The sequence below is a fragment of the Lactuca saligna genome, chromosome 6, assembly GCF_052625555.1.
Source record: "Lactuca saligna cultivar CGN05327 chromosome 6, ASM5262555v1, whole genome shotgun sequence".
Lineage (NCBI taxonomy): Eukaryota > Viridiplantae > Streptophyta > Magnoliopsida > Asterales > Asteraceae > Lactuca > Lactuca saligna.
In genome coordinates, this window is record NC_136422.1 from 133293323 (window position 1) to 133311680 (window position 18358).

The window sequence follows — 18358 nt, forward strand, 5'->3', positions numbered from 1 at the left end:
GTGCCTGCGGTGGGGAGCAGGGCTTTCCAGGTGTCTACAGTGGAGGCGTGAGCAGCACCGGGCGTTGCAGGTGAGTATCTTTTGATTTCATGTCAGTTTTATTCTTGAATATATTGTTATGGTACTATAATTATGTTAAGTGAATGTATGTAATGATTTTCTTGTTGTGTTCGGATTATATGCCATCTGCATACCATGGGTTTCGGTCGGTAGTTCATAGTAGTACCCTCTTTTCTAGCCGGTTTTTAAGATGCAATCGTAGTAGCAGGTGTGAGTGGGGTTCGGGAAGTTCCTTATTAGTTTTCTAGAGTGGTTTAGTAATCGTGTTGGTTGTTGCTAAGCAGTGGTAAGGGTTGGATGTCAGCAGATTGACCTCTTTTGATAGAGAAAAGGATTGGGAATCCTTCTTATGTTGGGGAATGTAGGCGTTTAGTAGAATCGAAGTGGGGGAGAACTATTCTAGAAGTCGGGAGCGAGAGTAAGTGCAATTTAGGATGCTTTCGGATTAGTAGATAGTGGTATAGTCAGTATGGAGAGTGTGGTAAGACTGCGGGATAGCCGCAACTTCATTAGTAACCAGTTAGAGAAGTGTGGGCGAGGGCCCATATCTCTTAAGTCATAGGATTATGGGCGTGAGCCCGTATCTCCTAGTTAGTGGAGTTTGGGCGAGGCCCGTATCTCCTAGATAACAAAGTAGGGATCAAGAAAGGATAGTTCGTTGAGATTTAGTATGGAGTTGGCCGACATATCCCTAGAGAGGTGAGACCTTGGGAGAGGCCGCTCCAAGATAGAGTTGGGTGAGACCCGTGGGCGAGGCCCGTATGTTAGTAATAGTATAAGGTGAGACCTAGGAGTAGAGTAGCTCAGTAGAATGGTTCGGGTGAGACCTATGGGCGGGGCTCATGTGATTATAGTGATACAGGTGAGACCTGGTAGAGACCGTAGGGTTAGGATAAGGGATCGAGGATCCCAGGACTTGTAAGGACAGAGTGGCAGGATAGATAGAGTAGTTGTAGATAGCCGAAGTTTCTTCGGAAGTCGCTGGGAGCGACTGACAGATTGTGCCGGGGTGTAGTAACCGGTGGGAGTCCGATAACCCAGTTATCAGTAGATTAGTTGGGACCAGGGTGGTCTCGGTTCATCCGGAAGGCGGATAAGGGACAACGAAATCTTAAGACTGGGATAGTCGTGATAAGAGAAGTATGGTATGGGGTAGTTAATTGACCGGGGAGAGGGCCATTGGAGGCGGTCCTCCGAGGATAGGACCAAACAGGAGAAGTGTGCGTCGGGCAAGAAGGTTGTGAGCAGATTGCAGGATAGTTGGCCATAGCGAACTTCGAGGACGAAGTCTAGTTTAAGTGGAGGAGAGTGTAACACCCTGTTCTAAAATATTCATTAAGGGATTTCAAAAGCCGAGGCTAGGGGCTTTCTGGTCATTTATGGGCTTTGAGTTTTATTCAAGAAGGTTTATGGTCAGGGTGTGTTGCTAGAAGCGTAGGGATTCTCGCCACCTTTTCGTGGATATAAAGTTCGTCGGAAACGGATTTAGGATGAAAGGGTTATAAAATTTTGAAGTTGTTGTCATTTTTGGCCCCTCAATGGAAAAGTTGGCAAAGAAGGGCCATGCATAGAATGTAGGAGGCGCGTGGGTATGCCCAGCGTACAGGACCAATATTCCAAATTTTGGACAAATTCCAGATTGGAAGTTTAGATTTTGATAAAAAAAAAAAATAACACTTTGGAAGTTCAAGAAAAATCCGAAATTAAAAGAACAATTTCTAAATTTCGAGAAAAAAAATCATTTTTAATTAAATCTAACAAAAAATTAAAATCCGGATATTTTATTTTAACAAACTGAAAAAAAACCAAAAAATAATTATGAAATTTGAAAATCAAATCCAAAAATGGAGCATTCAATAGTAAATACTCATTTAGACGCTTCGAAATAGGTACTTCTGATATACATAAAGAGATTTCTTTGAAAAAAAATATATGAATAGTAGTCCAGAATGAAGCATTCGAAAGAATATAATTATTTTTCAAAAATATAAAAAAAAGGTTATTTTCGTTAAAATCTCGTGAGAATGTAAGAATACTTAAAAAAAAACCATTAATTTTGTTAAAAATCTCATGAAAACAGTAGTCCGGAATAAATATCCGGAACACATATCTCAGTTTTGGTATTTCTACAATTAAAAAAATTCATTTGGTTTATTAGTTTATAGATACCATTACCTAATATTTGTAACTCGAATTGTGCTTACAAGTTGTTTATATTAATTCTTCTTACTAAAAATATTCAACATATTCAACTAGCACTTGATTCCATTTTCCAAGAGTAAACGGACATAATAAAAAACATTATTGATGTTAAATGTGACGAATCACAAAACCTTAAAAAACCAAAACCATTTTTCTGTTATATATTAGCTTGTTCTCAGGAAGGTGATGCCATGGATACGATGTCGTTTACTTCCATATCTTCCAGCTGGCAATTAGCTGCCCATTCCGTGTACTGCTATTACTACTGCCGTCACTAGCAGCTTCCGACTCCTTGACCTACCAATAATAAATTTCTTTTGGATGATTCGATAATTTAATCTCTTGCATTCAGTTTATATAATTGAGGAGTAAATAGTACAGATTTCCGTATCTTTCCGTACGTGTTGTGAAATTTTTGGTGGTTTCGCATGAAGCCACTTATTTGGGTCCAACCGACGGGGCCTTCACACCTCAACATCATGTATAAGTTTCCTTTTCTTAAATTTTGACCACACATCTTTCGAATTTGGTTCTCTACATGCATGTATCAGTTCAAATGAGTCAAAGCTTGTGTCTGATTAGATTAAGTTTGGCTAAATATGAAATTTAAGAACATCTTTCTTGATGTGTATATAATTGAATTCGGCTCAAGAAGGATTCTGGCTTTATTCGAAATCTTGAATAATTTGAAAACGTATGTAATAACTATGTTGTATAAAACAATTTCAATTTGGAAGTTCTATAACGAAGTATCAATCCTTCTTGAACTCAATTGGTGAAGTTCGACTCAATCGGATTCAAGTCAAGTTTCTCATTAGAAAATTGGATTAAAGCATGTGTCATTTATTTTATTATATATATAATAGTTTCCTTGACATTAGTATTTGTATATATAGCTAGAATTAGTTTATGATTAGAGTTATCGATCTTTATAGTATTAATATATCATCTCTTTTGGCTTATATATATATGTGGGGTACTCTTCTTTATGTATTCTTTTTTACGTGATGTAATGTCAATGTGAGTTTAATTCACGATTACTCTTTGAATTTTTGTGTAGTACATCTGTACATATATTTTAATTTTAACCATATAATTTCAACTGGTGTTGCTATTACTTTTTTCTCTTCACTGGATTTACCATTTCTGCAAAATGAATCTATGGAATGTTGAGAAGTACTTGGGTACGGAAGAGATAAACCACACCAATAAAGTGCCAATTCTAAACCAAAACTGCAAATATATTACCGATTAAATCATGTTCAATGTCTTCGGCATCCATATTACATAATACATAAACATCCGAAGCAATTTTGATACCATGCTTCTTCCATGCATAATTAACTTGGAACGGAAATTGCAAGAAATGATATCGAATACTTAAAACTCATGAAGAATATTCTGTGCTCTTTAATAATTAATCCCTAATTCCTCTAAAAATTTATTGAAAACTTAAGTTTTTTACCTTAGTGTTGTTATATTTACACAAATAGTAATCCTAGACAATAAGAAAATTACTTACTAAAAAACTCAAATCCATTAGGAAATAGAAAGTCCTTGCATCCTAAAAACTCAAATTAACAAGGAAAATAAACCATAAAAGAATTCTAAATTTATAACTTAGCATTTATGAAAAAGGAAACAATTAATAATTAAAATAAAGATAGAAACTCCAACTTTTTACAAAAACAACGTAGCTCTACTAGCCCATATATACTTAAAAACACGAGTGCTGGAAGCCCAAAATATGACCTAATCTTGCATATTTCAAAAGGGACCAGCATCCAATTATAAATAAAACTTGTTATCAAGTCTTGTTGAGCCGATTTATTGTGAAGACTCCCCAACGACCCCTTGTCATCAAAGATTTTCGATACTGATTAATTAGCTCTTTATTTATACCATGAGGTTAGTACAGTTCTTTAAGCCGGTTCGGGGTTTTAATCGATCGACGACGGCAGCAGTGGTTAGCCGTTTCAAAGTGGGGAGAGCTATCTTTTCAAGATAAAAACTTGAGGGGCAGCTTGACTTTTTCATGGTTGTGTAGACCAGGAGGCAACTGTAGTAGGCATGCGGGATTTCCGGCCTTTTCGAGTGATGGCGTGGAGTGAGGAGAACAAGCAGACGATCGCCATGGAAAATAAAGGTTTAGACCCATTCGGATGTGGGTAATGTAGATTACGTGATCCAAGAGTTCGGTTCGTGTTTTGGAGTCAAAGGGTAAAATGGGAAAAGTAGTGTTTCTGACTTCTTTTATGAATTATGGATTTTAGTTCGATATGTTTTAAGTCAATTGTCATTAGATAGGGTTGTATAGCTTTTTAAATACCTTTCCATGGATATAAAGATCGTCGAAAACGAAGTTGGAACGAAGAAGTTATGACCGTTTGAAGTTAGGAAGGTTTTGAGGCTTAGTCTAGTATGCTCGGCGTACTAGGCATACATGGAGTACGTTGGGCGTACCTTGAGTATGTTGGGCGTACTAGGCATACATGGAGTACGCATATGCGATCAATGCCTAAACCTTATATTCGTGACTTGAGCCCTATTTAAGCTCCTTAACTTCCCCAAACTCATTCCTTTCTCAACCTCCACCTTGCCAACACCCTCCCATGAAAACCCTAACCCTAGTTTGAGCCTTTTGAGCAAAAGAAGGTGGTTTTTTAGTGCTTTGGAGTGTGCACGGTTCACCTTGGACAAGAAGGAACTCTTTGGAGAAGTGTTGTTTGCATTGGAGCTTGTAGATTCAGACTTTGTTCACCTTGATCTCTCTTCTAAAGGTATAAAGTTTGAATCTTGATGATGCATGTTGAGAGAAAAACTTTTAGGAAACACTTGAACAAACGTTAGTACAAGGTAGTAGTTGCGGAATAGGTTAATCTAAAGGATCAAGTTAGCTCAACAATAATAAGTTAGAAGTGTTAGATAGTTAGTTGCGGAAATGTAAAGGAAATATAAATGGAAACAAGTTATATCAAGTAAACATCAAATTGAGTCGTAACAAGGTTTGCAGTCAAACACAAGTTAGTAAATGTGAACAGTTTAAAATGAAGAGGATCTAGATATTAGATAAGATGAAGATTTGAGAGAATGAACTTTTTATTTCTGTATTAGATCAAAAGATCGTGAAAGTGGATATGATTACATGAAGAGGGAGTCTCTATTTATAGAGTCCTAAAAAGTTGCATCTGACATAAACAATTAATATCCTACTGACTTAAGTGACCATGCAAGTTTCATTGGATAAAGCTAAGCTAACACGCTAAGTCAGTTATGTAACTAGAAAGTCTTCATCATTCTTCACTGCGGTAGAGGTTTCGGTTCACTGCGGTTGACAAAACATCTTCTGTAACTGTGGTAGACAAACTTCAGTTGCGGTAGCATCTCCAATTGCGGTAGACAAACAAGACTGCAGATCATTAAGTCAAAGAGGGTCACTTTTTTTGTCAACAATTTCCCCCAAAGTGACCTTTTTAACTTTCTTCTTAACTTGTTGAGTTTTAGGAATTTGATAATGATCCACTATAACTTCCTTACTTTATATATCCACTAGATTCTTCGGGTGATTTTAAACTTCACCTCTTCTGTTGTATTCTTGGATCTTTGAACCGAAGCCAAGGTGGTATCCAGTTGCTTCTTGGTCAACCGATGCATTGCGGTTACAGGTATAAAGTACTTGAGATCATTGTTGGCTTTCTTGTATACAACTCCTAACTTCGGATAATTTGTTGCTCTGAGTGACATGTCTTGATAACCTTCAGTAAAGCTTGGTGTAGGCTCGAAGTCTGGAAAGTTGAACTTCTTGGCCAGGACAGGGTGAATTTCGGCGTCAATTTTCCCAAAATAGCATACTAATGCTGTAACAACCCATTATTTCAAGTCCATGTAAACTAAATTGATTCAAATAAAGTCTAAGTTTCAATCATGTACAAATGAATTAACATTATAACAAATAAGAAATTTGGATAACAAGAATACATACTTGTATATGTTAATGTATATAATTATACATGCCTTGTTAATCATACGTATTTATAAGTTATAAACACTTCTATTGAAAACTATACACTTATAACTCAATATACAAGTCAAGTTAAGTTAAGGTGTTAAAGTTTAAATCACAAAATGACACACCACAATAGTTTAAAGTCCAAGAACATCTAGAAGATGTGTTCACAGTCCAATTTGTGAAACTAAAAGATGTTCACGGTTGGATAGTAAACCGTGAGCACATGAAGAAACAAAAGCCAAACCATGAACAACATCTAGAAAGGGATTCAAAAGCGTAAACACCTACATTCTAGAAGCTCTTGATCGTGAACACCCTTAAAGGTGTAAACCAAATCCGAAACCCCTCATTCAAGAAGATCTTTGGCCATGAAATCTTTTCCATGTGATCCTTTGGCCGTGAACTTTTTCCCATATGATCTTTTGGCCGTAAACACTTCATAAGTTTATCCAAAGTTGATTTTCCCAATGTGATTACAACGTAAACATTACATTCACCGCCTTAGGATTATCCTTCATACTTAAGATATCATATTAACAACTGAATTCATTTCACACACATTCAGTAACGAAAATACATTTCTCACTTCATATGCTCTCAAGTATCAAAGTATCTACCCAGTTAAACTTCAAACTCTCAAGAACACTTCGTATCTGCATTTATAATCTATTCACTATTTGTAAGTAATCCATATGAACTAATATCATTTACTTTGTTAAAATACTAGTTATCTAATTATACATGTAATTATGTGTAAAATATAATTAGGAAACGATTAATGACACGTATTCTATACCAGGATTCATCGCAACCACATCAAAACCAATCAGGAACTCACACACGAGGTGAGTTCATAACCCTACATTTTCGTGATTTTTAATTGTTTTAGGGGGGATACAAGTGAAACACAATAAAGATTGTGCAAATATCTAAATGTTTTTAATGTTTTTAAATTGTTATCACTATCAAAAATTATATATTTATGTATGTATAAATTATATAATTAGGATTCAACAGATTTAGAATATGTAATTTGACCCCATTTCATGTTCCTTGTTTGGTTGTGAGCTTGGGGTAAAGTTATTTATTCAAATGTCTAATCAATCACAATTATATAAATATTATATTTATATAAATATAAAATGGTTTTCAAACCGTTTTAGTATTATTTGAATATAAATAGTGGATTTCAAGAAACAAACTATTACAGAATTTAACAAAGGTTTTCATTATAGTATAACAAACATATAAACTATAATAGGTATAGTTTAGGGAACTTATTCATTGGTTACAAGGTTCAGATTACAAAACAAAAAACAAATAGAGTACATTACAGAAAACAAACAGAATACCTTACTGAAAAAGAAACATATAAACTATATTTAATATAGTTTATGAAACATACTTACAGTATATTTATTACAAAGTAACTTTTCATTATTCTATGCGTAATCATCAATATAGCATTTATGAGACAACCTTCACGTACTTTTCTAAGTACCCACCAACTCCTGAAAGTATAACCAGAGTCTCCTGGAGGGAGAGCGCGACATTTATGTATAGATCTATATGGGACTGACAATCCCGCACCAGAGTTGCTTGCAACAGCTAGGTCGGTAGAACTGTGGTGACAAATGTCCTACCAATTGCGACGCCTGAAGAACATCGTGTTCAGACCATCTTAGGTCATCAAGCATGGTTATAATAACTCACAATTTGATATTGAACAAAATGATTAGTGTGTGAATAAGTAAATAACTTTACATAGTTTTATTAATAATAAAACTATAATACAGTATTTTACAAGTATAAATACAGAATACGATTTCAGTATAGAGAAAACATACTTTTCATGGTTTAATGTGAACTAAACTACATTTTACTACTTCAGAGTATAGTAACTTTCATACATTTTGCTTACAATACACCACAATAGAAAATATAGCATTTTCTGGGAAAAACATGTTTATATTATCAAGGAATAAGAAAACAGATTTCAGTTGCAAACATACTTATGAAATCACCAACTTAATTGTTGACACCTTTTCAAAACTACTTGTGTTCTTAGGGAATCATGTCACACCCCCAAACCGAGACCGCAGAAACATTCGGGGGCGGAGGACATCATGTACAGTATCACAATAATTGCATCATAGTAATCAAAGTAAACACAACCATTACATTGAATAAGTAAAGTATTTACCTCTATTCAATATATAATTTTTATGACAACAAAAATGTATAACAAAAGTATAAAAGACGCGACCCTAACAGCTCCGTCTTCTCAAAATCTGTGGGTGTATCTGCCTGCCGGTTCCCTGAGAATACAAGTGGTTTTGAAAGTGTATCAACATTTAAGTTGGTGAGTTCATAAGTATATTTTTGTAATGAAAACCCGTCTTTGAATCTATGAAAATGTTTGTCTGTTTCTCAAGAAAATCCAATATATTCGTTAGTAATGTAAAGTAGTCTTAAACCCTAAGACCAAAGTGTATGTTTGTTACTGTATTCTGTAGTTGTATATGAAAGTGTTAGTTTGTATGCCGGGTTACCACCAGCCATATTGTATTGTATTGTATTGTTTTGTATGAAAACTCTTGTATGAAAGCCCTGGATACCACTAATAATGTAAAGTAATGTATTATATGAAAATGTTGGCTAACACCAGTATGTATAGTGAGTTTTGTATGAAAACCCTGGTTACCACCAGTATGTATAGTATGATCTCGTATGAAAACCCTGGCTACCACTAGTATGTATAGTTTGTTCTTGTATGAAAATCCTAGCTACTACCAGTATGTATAATAGTTTTATTACTTAAAATGAAACCATGTGTTTGTATCCCTGGAATCCTCCAGTGTAGTGTATAATAGTTCCATTAATTAAAATAAAACTAATTGAAGAATTGAAATCCCGTTAACAAATGGTTAGTTATACTGTTGTGATTTTGGTATAACCATGCTTAATGTGACCTAGTGACCTCTACGATGTTATTCAGGCGTCGGATGTTATGACATTTGTCACCGCAGGCATGCCTGTCTAACTGCGGCTAGCAGTTCAGGTGTGGGATTGCAGTCTCGTATAGATCTATACACAAATATCACGCTCTCCCTCCAGGAGACTCTGGTTATACTGTAGTAGGATTTAGTTCCGTACCCCCGGAGGGTACAATTGAAGTAGTGCCTCACAACCCTGTATTTACAAGTTTACGTGTAGTGTTGTATTGTTCTCTTGTACTTGAAACCGTATGTACGACTTGTAGAGTAAAAATAGTTATACTTAAATAATTATTTAGTATGATACTCTTGTATTCGGAAAATAGTGTTGTATACCATAAAGTATATCTAATATAGTTTATATGTTCGTTAATGTATAAGGTCCTTGAGTTAGTAAAACTGTGTATTAAATCCTAAACTATACCTATTGTAGTTTTGTATGCATGTTCTCGTTGCATGAATTGAATTCTGTAAGGGTTCTGTAATGTTCCCAAACTAAATCAACCATAGTTTGAATGTACGATATGTATTGTACTGAAAACTTTGCAATTATGGTTGTATGTTGAAAACTACCCTTATGCTCAACATGTTACATAAGGGATAAAAATATGTGAACATTTTTATAAAATATAGTAAATTCTCTGTTTGTATCAATTGCAAAAGTTTTTAATCTGTTTGAAATCGTTAGTATGAAAACACAAAAGTCCTTGTGTTTTACTTGTATTCCCCCACCCCCAAAAAACATTAAAAATAGTGAAAATGTAGAGGTATGAACTCACAGTTAGTGTGTGCTTGCAGCTAGATATCAGACTGAAAAGAAGACCCTCGAGTTGTTGTACGTGGGATTAAAGAAATCCTAATGCTAATTAAACACATAATTGTATTTAATATTAGAGATACCATTAATTTAAAGTGTTAGAAAACACTTGTTTTTTATTAGGAATAGTTATCGAGAGTGGTAGAAGTGAAAGGAAAGGTTTTTGGTCAAGCTTAACCCGAGAACAAGGTTCTCGGTTCAATATAGTTTTTGGTTGGAAACTGTTTTCGGCCAAGAACTGGTTTTCGGATGGAATCAAGTGTTTGGTTCTGCTGGGTTTTCGGTCCCTTAAAGATATGAAGGTTGTTCTTGGTGTTCTTGGTGAAAATATGAAGATTCGAAGGTTCCTACTTGAATGTATGAGTGTTCTTGGGAGCTTTTTGAGAGAGTTTTCCGGTGAAAAGGTGGGAAAATGAGTCAGTTTTCGGATGAAACAAATATATACGGTTGGGTTTTCGGCCAAAAACTCCTAGCTGAACGAGTTTTGCTGATTTTCGAGGAAAAACTTATTTTTTCGAGTGTTTGTGGTTCTGAATACTTATACAATTTTTATTTATATAACTTAAATCATTGACTAACCCTCATGAGCTTAACGAAATAAAAAAAATTCGAAATTTTATTTAACGAAATTGACTTTTGTTGACTAGAAAGTATCGGGTTGTCACAAATCAGTAGACAGGTACACCCGAATTTTTGAGAAGACGGAGCTCAATAGACTCATGTCTTTTAAACTTGTACTTTTAGTGTCATATATACTATGTTTTGAACACAGATGTAAAACTTACAAATTTTTAAATACTATGGTTGTTGTACTTTGATTACTATTATGCATTGCTGTGATACTGTACATGACGTCCTCCGCCCCCGAACATTTTCACCGTTCCGATTTGGGGGTGTGACAAATGCCTTGAGAAATTCACAAGCTTTTTCACACGCAATCTTCATCTTCGGATGTTTTTTAGCTTTGATTTGAAAAACCCTTGCAATTAGAAAAACCTCTTCCGAGTTCATGCAGGGGAAATTAGCCTGCGTTCTGATGTAGTCATCTCCTCTCCTGGTGAGGGTATACTGAACAAAATCAGTTTTCATGAACTTCCTCACTTTATAATTCTTAACCCATTCTGGCCTGTCATTGTAACAGATCTTTTCAAAGTCAGTACCATGTTTGGCATGAAACACATTTAAGTGTTCGAATTCAAGGGGGAGTCTTTAATCATCCGGAAGACTGAGATCAAATGGCTCAAAAACTGGGAAAGACTTGGAGTTTGGAGAGATTGGTATGTCCCAATATTCGTCAAATGGAGGTTCAACGTACGTTAGGATTGGCCTATAATCGTCATCTGGAATCCTGCGGGTAGGGTTTACCTAAGAATTGATTCAACAGTCATCCATGGTTGTATCAAATCCATGTGCCCTCCATATTTGTTCAACAAACTTCGCGGCCCTCCAGTCTCGTTTTCTTTAAAGAGTGGCCGGTGAGTCATTAGAATGATCCGAAGAAATTGTGGGCTCCAAATTTCTGAATTGCGGAGGAGTCTGTTGTGGAGATTGATGAGGATCTTGTTGCGGTGGAGTTTGTTGTGAAGTTGGTGGTTTGTCTTGTTCTTTGGAAGGAGAAGGTTGGATTCTTGGAGGGGTTAGATGAATTGAAGGAGTCTTTGAACGCGAAGGGCCTTTTTCATGATGGAAATGCGGATGAGTCTCATTTTCCCCTTATGAGGAAGTAACAATCTATTGCTCCTCAAACCACTGTTTAAGACGATCAATTTTTGAAAAAGTTTCATTAAATTGAGACTTCATTTATTCACAGAGCTGATGTTGGGAATTTCTTTGTTGAAGAGTAATTGATAGATTCTCATGGTAAGCCTTAGGATCTCATCAATACTTGAGTTTATAGTTAAGGATCTTTGTAAGCTGTTGATGGTGGTTTGTAGGACCGCAATACTGGATTCATAGGCATTATGAGTTTCTTCGGCCAACTTGTTGGAGTGAATGGCTTGTTCTTGAAGACATACTTTGAACTCATCCTTCAGTGCAATTATTTCCTTGATGAGCTTTTCCACAATTGAGAAGAACTCCTTGTGATCAGCAATTATCTACATCTTGGATTCCCATTTCCATCTTGAGACTAACTCTTTGAGCAAGCATCCTTTCCCTAGTCTCGATGGTTTCCACACTTTCCACCAGAGATTGCGGTGTAGGAACTTCGATTTTATGTGGTTCTTTAGTCGTGACTGTGGCCAGGATCTGATCGACTTTGGCCTGGAGTCTGAGAAATTCCTTTCTTAATACTGCAATCTTCTTCTTTTTCTTCGCTTTTGGTTTGGAAGTGGAGTATTGAGATCCACTCGAATCTTCATCTTCAAAGACCATCATAAATTCTTTTGAGTGGGGAGGCTGTTGAACATCTTCCAGATCAATGTCATCAAATTTGAACATTGGGGCTGAGCTTATCTCAATTGTGGTGCCGTCGTCGTTGGAGTCATGAATTTAAGCAATTAGGAGAGGTTTGGAAGTGCCAACAATATTCTCCATTCGTTGAGCATTTTTAAATGTTGCCTCCATGGTTGATACCCATTGTTGAATTGAAAGGATATCATGGACTGTTTTGGAATTGTTGAAAGATTCCGCCCAATATTTTGCTACAATATGAATATCCTTCTCTTTTTGTTGTTGTTGTTGTTGTTGGAATTCTTGAGCTTTCCTTGCTTGTACTGCCCTTTTAAACACACCAAAATTCCTGAGTCCGGACTTGGTACATTGACGATATTGAGACTAAGAATCATCGGTATTGTATCCGTCAAATCCTTGTCGCGCCAAGGTGTCCCTTGGGTTCGTGGTTCCTTACACAATTATGCTCCCATGCCTAGACCACATGTAAGTAATGTTAGAGGAATAGGATTTCCTGAGCTTCCTCGGTCTCCTTGACCTCAAGTCAAGTCTGGCCGCGGCTCAATTTTGGCTAGGATGAAGAAGTGCCCTGCGGTGCAATAGGTGTTTGTAGTGTTTGTGTGACATAAAGTAATATGGAGTTCAACTGCTCAGGATCAAAAAGGTGCTAGTGTGATGCCCTGGAAACCTTAGGGCGACTGGAACCAATAGGATCCACTTGGGATCCGACTGGGGGTGTGTCTCCAAGATGAGATGAAATAGATACACTTATTGTATCTGAGTGGTGAGATGGGGTGTGGGTGGGTGAGTTTGTGGTGACTCCAATGACTACCAGAGTCTTGTGAGAGACTGCGGTATTAGTCGTGGTTTGCATATGGATTTTACTGGCAGTGAGTTTGAGTTTCTTTCTTCTGAAGACATTTCCAAATCTTGAAGACTCATGAGGAATGTTATCTAAAACATTTACTGGGGGATCTTGAGTCTTAGAAGGAGAGTGATGAACCGCAACATAGGATTCTACGGTTTTGGACTTGCATTTTTTAGAGGGAGTAACTCCATTTTTCACAACGTTCATTGGGGCCAAGCAGATTGGTCTACGGTAGTAGGGGGACCTGTGTTGCAGTAGGGACTATAGTAGTATAAGGAACATGTTTTACAGTAGGGGATGAGGTAGACTGACTCGATCTTAGTGGGGAAGAGTGGTATGGGGCAATACGACTCGTAACCACAATCTGGTTAGCTACTTAAGATTTATGACTCTAATGGACTCCAAGATATACATTGGAAAATGTCTAAGGGGTCCGAAAATAGTTTGATCTTTAGAGGCTGTGTACCTTTTCAGATGGCGAGTTGAAAACAAGTTTGTGTCATTGCCCATATCCAGCTTGGCCTCCTTATGCAAATCAAAGATGCAAAGAGACCAGAATTGAGCAAAATTAATCTCAGTAGCATCTTCTTTTGGAGCCTCCTTGGGGATGTATTGTAAGAAATCATCCCACAATATTTGCCTATAGTTCACGATGTTCCTTGTCTAGATACTCCAGACCAGTTCCAGGAGCTTGATTCCCTAGTTATCAGTTCCACCAATTCTTCCTGAAAGACTCCTGATGATGAAATGGCATACAAACTGCCAAATTTCAGGAAGCTGGTTCTTCTTGAATTCACCAATTCCTTTAAGCCTCTCTGGTAACCCATTTGGTACAGAGTAGATACCACATCATTTGGGCTTGGGGAGTAAAATTTTTTCGAAGATTTATTGAACGTAGAAACTTGTCTTTTATGAGCACCACCAGTGAGTCATCCACCAGATTGAGATGAACTTGTTGTAAATTGTGGCTTGGTCGAAAAGCAGAGAAACCAAACTTGAGCATAATCGTCATTGGAACTACTTCAGTGAAAAAATTAAACACGCCATATAGTGGGTGTTTTGGGAGAAACTTGATCATCAACCTTATTGATTTGTTGTAAGAAGGATGATCTTCGAAGATGGACATGAAGTTGCTTGAAATGATGGATTGTAAGGTCCTAAAAACGGATCTTAGCTAATGATCAAGCAATTAATCAATCAAAGTAACAAGAATTGGAGTAGAAAAGAATTAAATCAAGCTTGCACACGTTTATTTAATAAAACGTCTGGTACAACTCGAATACACCTGGTCGTGAACAGTAAGACGAACAACCTGAAAAATGACCTAGATAAGCCCTATATATAGGGAACAATGGCCGCAAACTGGGTTTACGACCATAAACACCAAACTGGGCCTTAAACAACTAAACACCCCCAAAATACACAATATTGACTCAATGGACCCTATACAAAAGAAATCCTAGACCAAACCACAGACTGGATCCTTCAATCTCCCCCTTGGTTGAGGCTAGCTTGACTTAGTCCTTGTTGACAAGAAGAACATCAGAATCGCCCATCGCCCCATTCCACACCCTTTTTGTTAATGATGTCGGCAACCATAGATGTATACTCCTTAGCAGCTGGCTCAAAAATTTCTTCTGCAACTTTGATTTGATGTAGGTTCAACTGATGAATATCCTTTTTCCCAAACTGAAACAAATCCCTTTTGTCATATAAACGAATACATCCATCTTGAAGCTTTATGACAGCGAAGGCTGTAGCTTCATCGAAGACCCAGTAAAGCATGGATGACAAAGATCCATTTGGATAATTCTGAAGTATGGGAATCTGTTTTAATTGACTTGTATCAGGCCACATCACATTCCGAAGAGGAAGATTAGTTTTGGGATCAAGAACACTTGGGTAAAGTTTGATGATAGAATCTACAGTCTTCATTGAAGGAAAGTCTTTAACCACTTGATCTTCCAAAAAGTGCTTGAATTGTGTTGGCTTGGGATTTTGGGAGGGATTTGCAAAAGGAGCTTTTGACAGTTCTGAAAGATCAACCCTGGTCCAGGAATTAAAATCATGAATATCTTTGTAGAGTTCTGTGTTTCTGCTTTTGCGTCTCACGGGACACATGTTTAGAGTATCATGAAAGCCCCATGAAACGATTCTGGACCTGTCACCATAGATGTCTCTAAATTGTTTTTTCTTGAGGATCTGTGACGGTGATTTTAGGTTGATCCGCAGGAGCATTTTGATCCGAGCTCCTTTTGAACAAGAGTTAACCTTTCTCAGCTGCTTTGGCCAATCTGGCACGCTTCAAAGCTACGACATTGGGAGCTTGAACTGGTTCCACATCAAAACGATCAACAACTCGTGATGTTTGTACAGGTGGTGGTACGACCGGGGGAGCTTGAGATGGCAGATACATCCTCGACTCATCAACAGAGGAATTAAACTTGTCACCAAGTTCTTCTTCCAGCTTCCTTTTCAAATCAAAATAACTAGTTGTGAGGAGACCAAAGTGGGTCTGAAGATCAGAGATCTGTTTAGTCTTTAAAGTCTTATCCTGTTCAAGATCAGAAACTTGAATCTTGAGCTTGGTATTTTCACTCATAAGATCAGCCACCTGAATGTCAAGCTCAATGTTCTTTTTATTAAGCACGTTTATTTCCTTTTGAAGCTCAACAATAGAAGGACTGTCTTCTACTGAGTAGCCTTCTCTGATAGAAATTCCTTTGGCTCTGGGAAAGGGCACTGAGCTCTGTTCTTTAGCTAGAAATTGATCAAGCCTCACAGAGGCAACATCATGATCAGCTTGAGGAGGAGAAAAATCTGTTGGTACAGAGGAACCACCAACATCAAATGTGGTGCTAGGTCCTTCAAGAGTTGGTCCAGATGGGTTAGCGGTAAGAACATGTGTTGGATGAATTGGGAGACTTTGAGATGGTTCAGTTATCAACACACCAGGTCTAGGGTCAAGTCTTCTTCTTTTAGTAGGAGGTGAGGAGGTCATAGTTGTTATGGGATCACTCGCAGGAGGCTCTGAGGTAGGAAGAACAGTAACAAGGGGAGGAATCCCTGAAACTGTCTCCTTAGGAGTTGAATCATCAGCCATCTGCTTGGATGTAAGAGGCACGTTCTCGAAAGCATCTTCAGTTTCCCATATCTCCATTGCTGTATGAACAACATCATTGATACTGTCAAAGAACACATCAAGGTTTTCATTTGACAAATGGTTCTCATTGCTTCCGAAATTCAGTGGAATTTCATCCCTGTCATAACCAGTAAGATCAAGGTCTTCAAAAGAGTCTTCAACATTCGCAGATAAAGTCTTCTCTGCTCCTTCGCTGTAGTTACTTTGAACATGAACAAATGTCAAGTCATGTTCTTCAGCCACAAAACACTGGGAGTAGCTTCCTTCTCATGATTTGACACCGTTATAACATCATCATCTGAATACACTTTCTCAGAGGAAATATGCTCAGAAGATACTTTATCAGAAGACCCATGAGATTCGGATGTTGCAGTCAGTTCAGCAAACTTTCCAAATTTCACCAAAGGAAACCTCCCTTGAAATACAACTTTACCCTTGCGGTTCTGTTTAATCAGTCTAACAGTGTGTGGGCCAAGGGATTTCATATCTAGGGTCTCTCCTTCTTTAGCCATCTCTGGGAATTGCAAGTTGAAAAACACCTGAATAAACCAAGGATACATCAAGAAAGTATCTTTAGTCTTCGCGTTGATGTTCACAACAAATTCATCCAGAATAAACCTTGAAAAATTGAAATTTATCCCTTCTGCTAGCGCGGTGATAGCTTCTGTGTTTCTCAAAGATATTTCATCCGCACCAGTCCGTCTACCAGATATACAGGTCACAAAGGTGTGAGCTAAGAATCTCCAGTAAGGCGGTAGGAGTTTCTTTATGGTGGGAGGAAAAACGCCTTCGTAGCCCATTTTGTTCAGAACTCCTTGAACTTCATCAACAACAATCTCCACAGGGTAAGTTGGTTGATCATCAATTTGTAACGCATCTCTAATGATTTGCTCTGTGATGATAATTTTGCATCCTTTCACCTCAGCCTTAATGAACACAAATCTGTCATTTCCTCTTTTCATCTGGGCAGACATCCAAAATTCCTTAATAATTCCTTAATACACAACAGGACTCACGGTGAGATCATTGGACAAACAACACTCCTTTAGTCCATGAATCATCGATTTGAACTCTTCATGAGCAGCGGGAGGTTCCACCAGCAGGATTGCAAGATTGTGACTGTCTGCGAACTTAAGACTTGCCATTTAAACTGCACACGACGGGCCAAGTGAGAAAACACAGTAATTAAATGATATAAAATTTATGGATTTTTCAATCAAACAGTTTAATCTTTGGCCTTAAGATACAAGTCAACAGGGAATTGACCAAAATGAAATTGTTAACAAAATAAGCATATACGGCCGTAAACAGCTTGGCCGTACACGGCTTGGCCGTAAACAACCTGGCTGTACACGGCTTGGCCGTAAACAGCTTGGCCGTACATGGCTAGGCCGTAAACAGTTGGCCGTATATGGCTGGGCCGTAAACGCCGATAGATCAAAAACCACTGATTAATCCCTTAAAAGCTGTCAATTTGATGAAATAAGCACACTTCACCGGTCGATTTTAACATACCTCTGAGAATCACAACTCAATTTCACTGAAGAACACAATTTTTTTTTTTGAGTTAGAGAGAGAGAGAGAGGGGGAGGGTTTACGGCCGTGATCTTGAAAATGAAGGGAGGAGTGATGAATACGACTATAAGCTCTCCTTTTATACCTTGTAGGCTTTAGTTGTTATCCACACAGTGTAAGATGAAGTCCAAATCCCAATTTTTTCAAAAATAAAAACATTTTGAGGGTAAAAATTAAAATAAAAATAAAATAAAACAAAATAATGGAAAATTTCTAAAATCTAAAATTTAAAAAAAAATTAAAAAAAAATTTAGACAATTTAAAGAGAGTAAATAAAATAAATAAATAAAAACTAAAA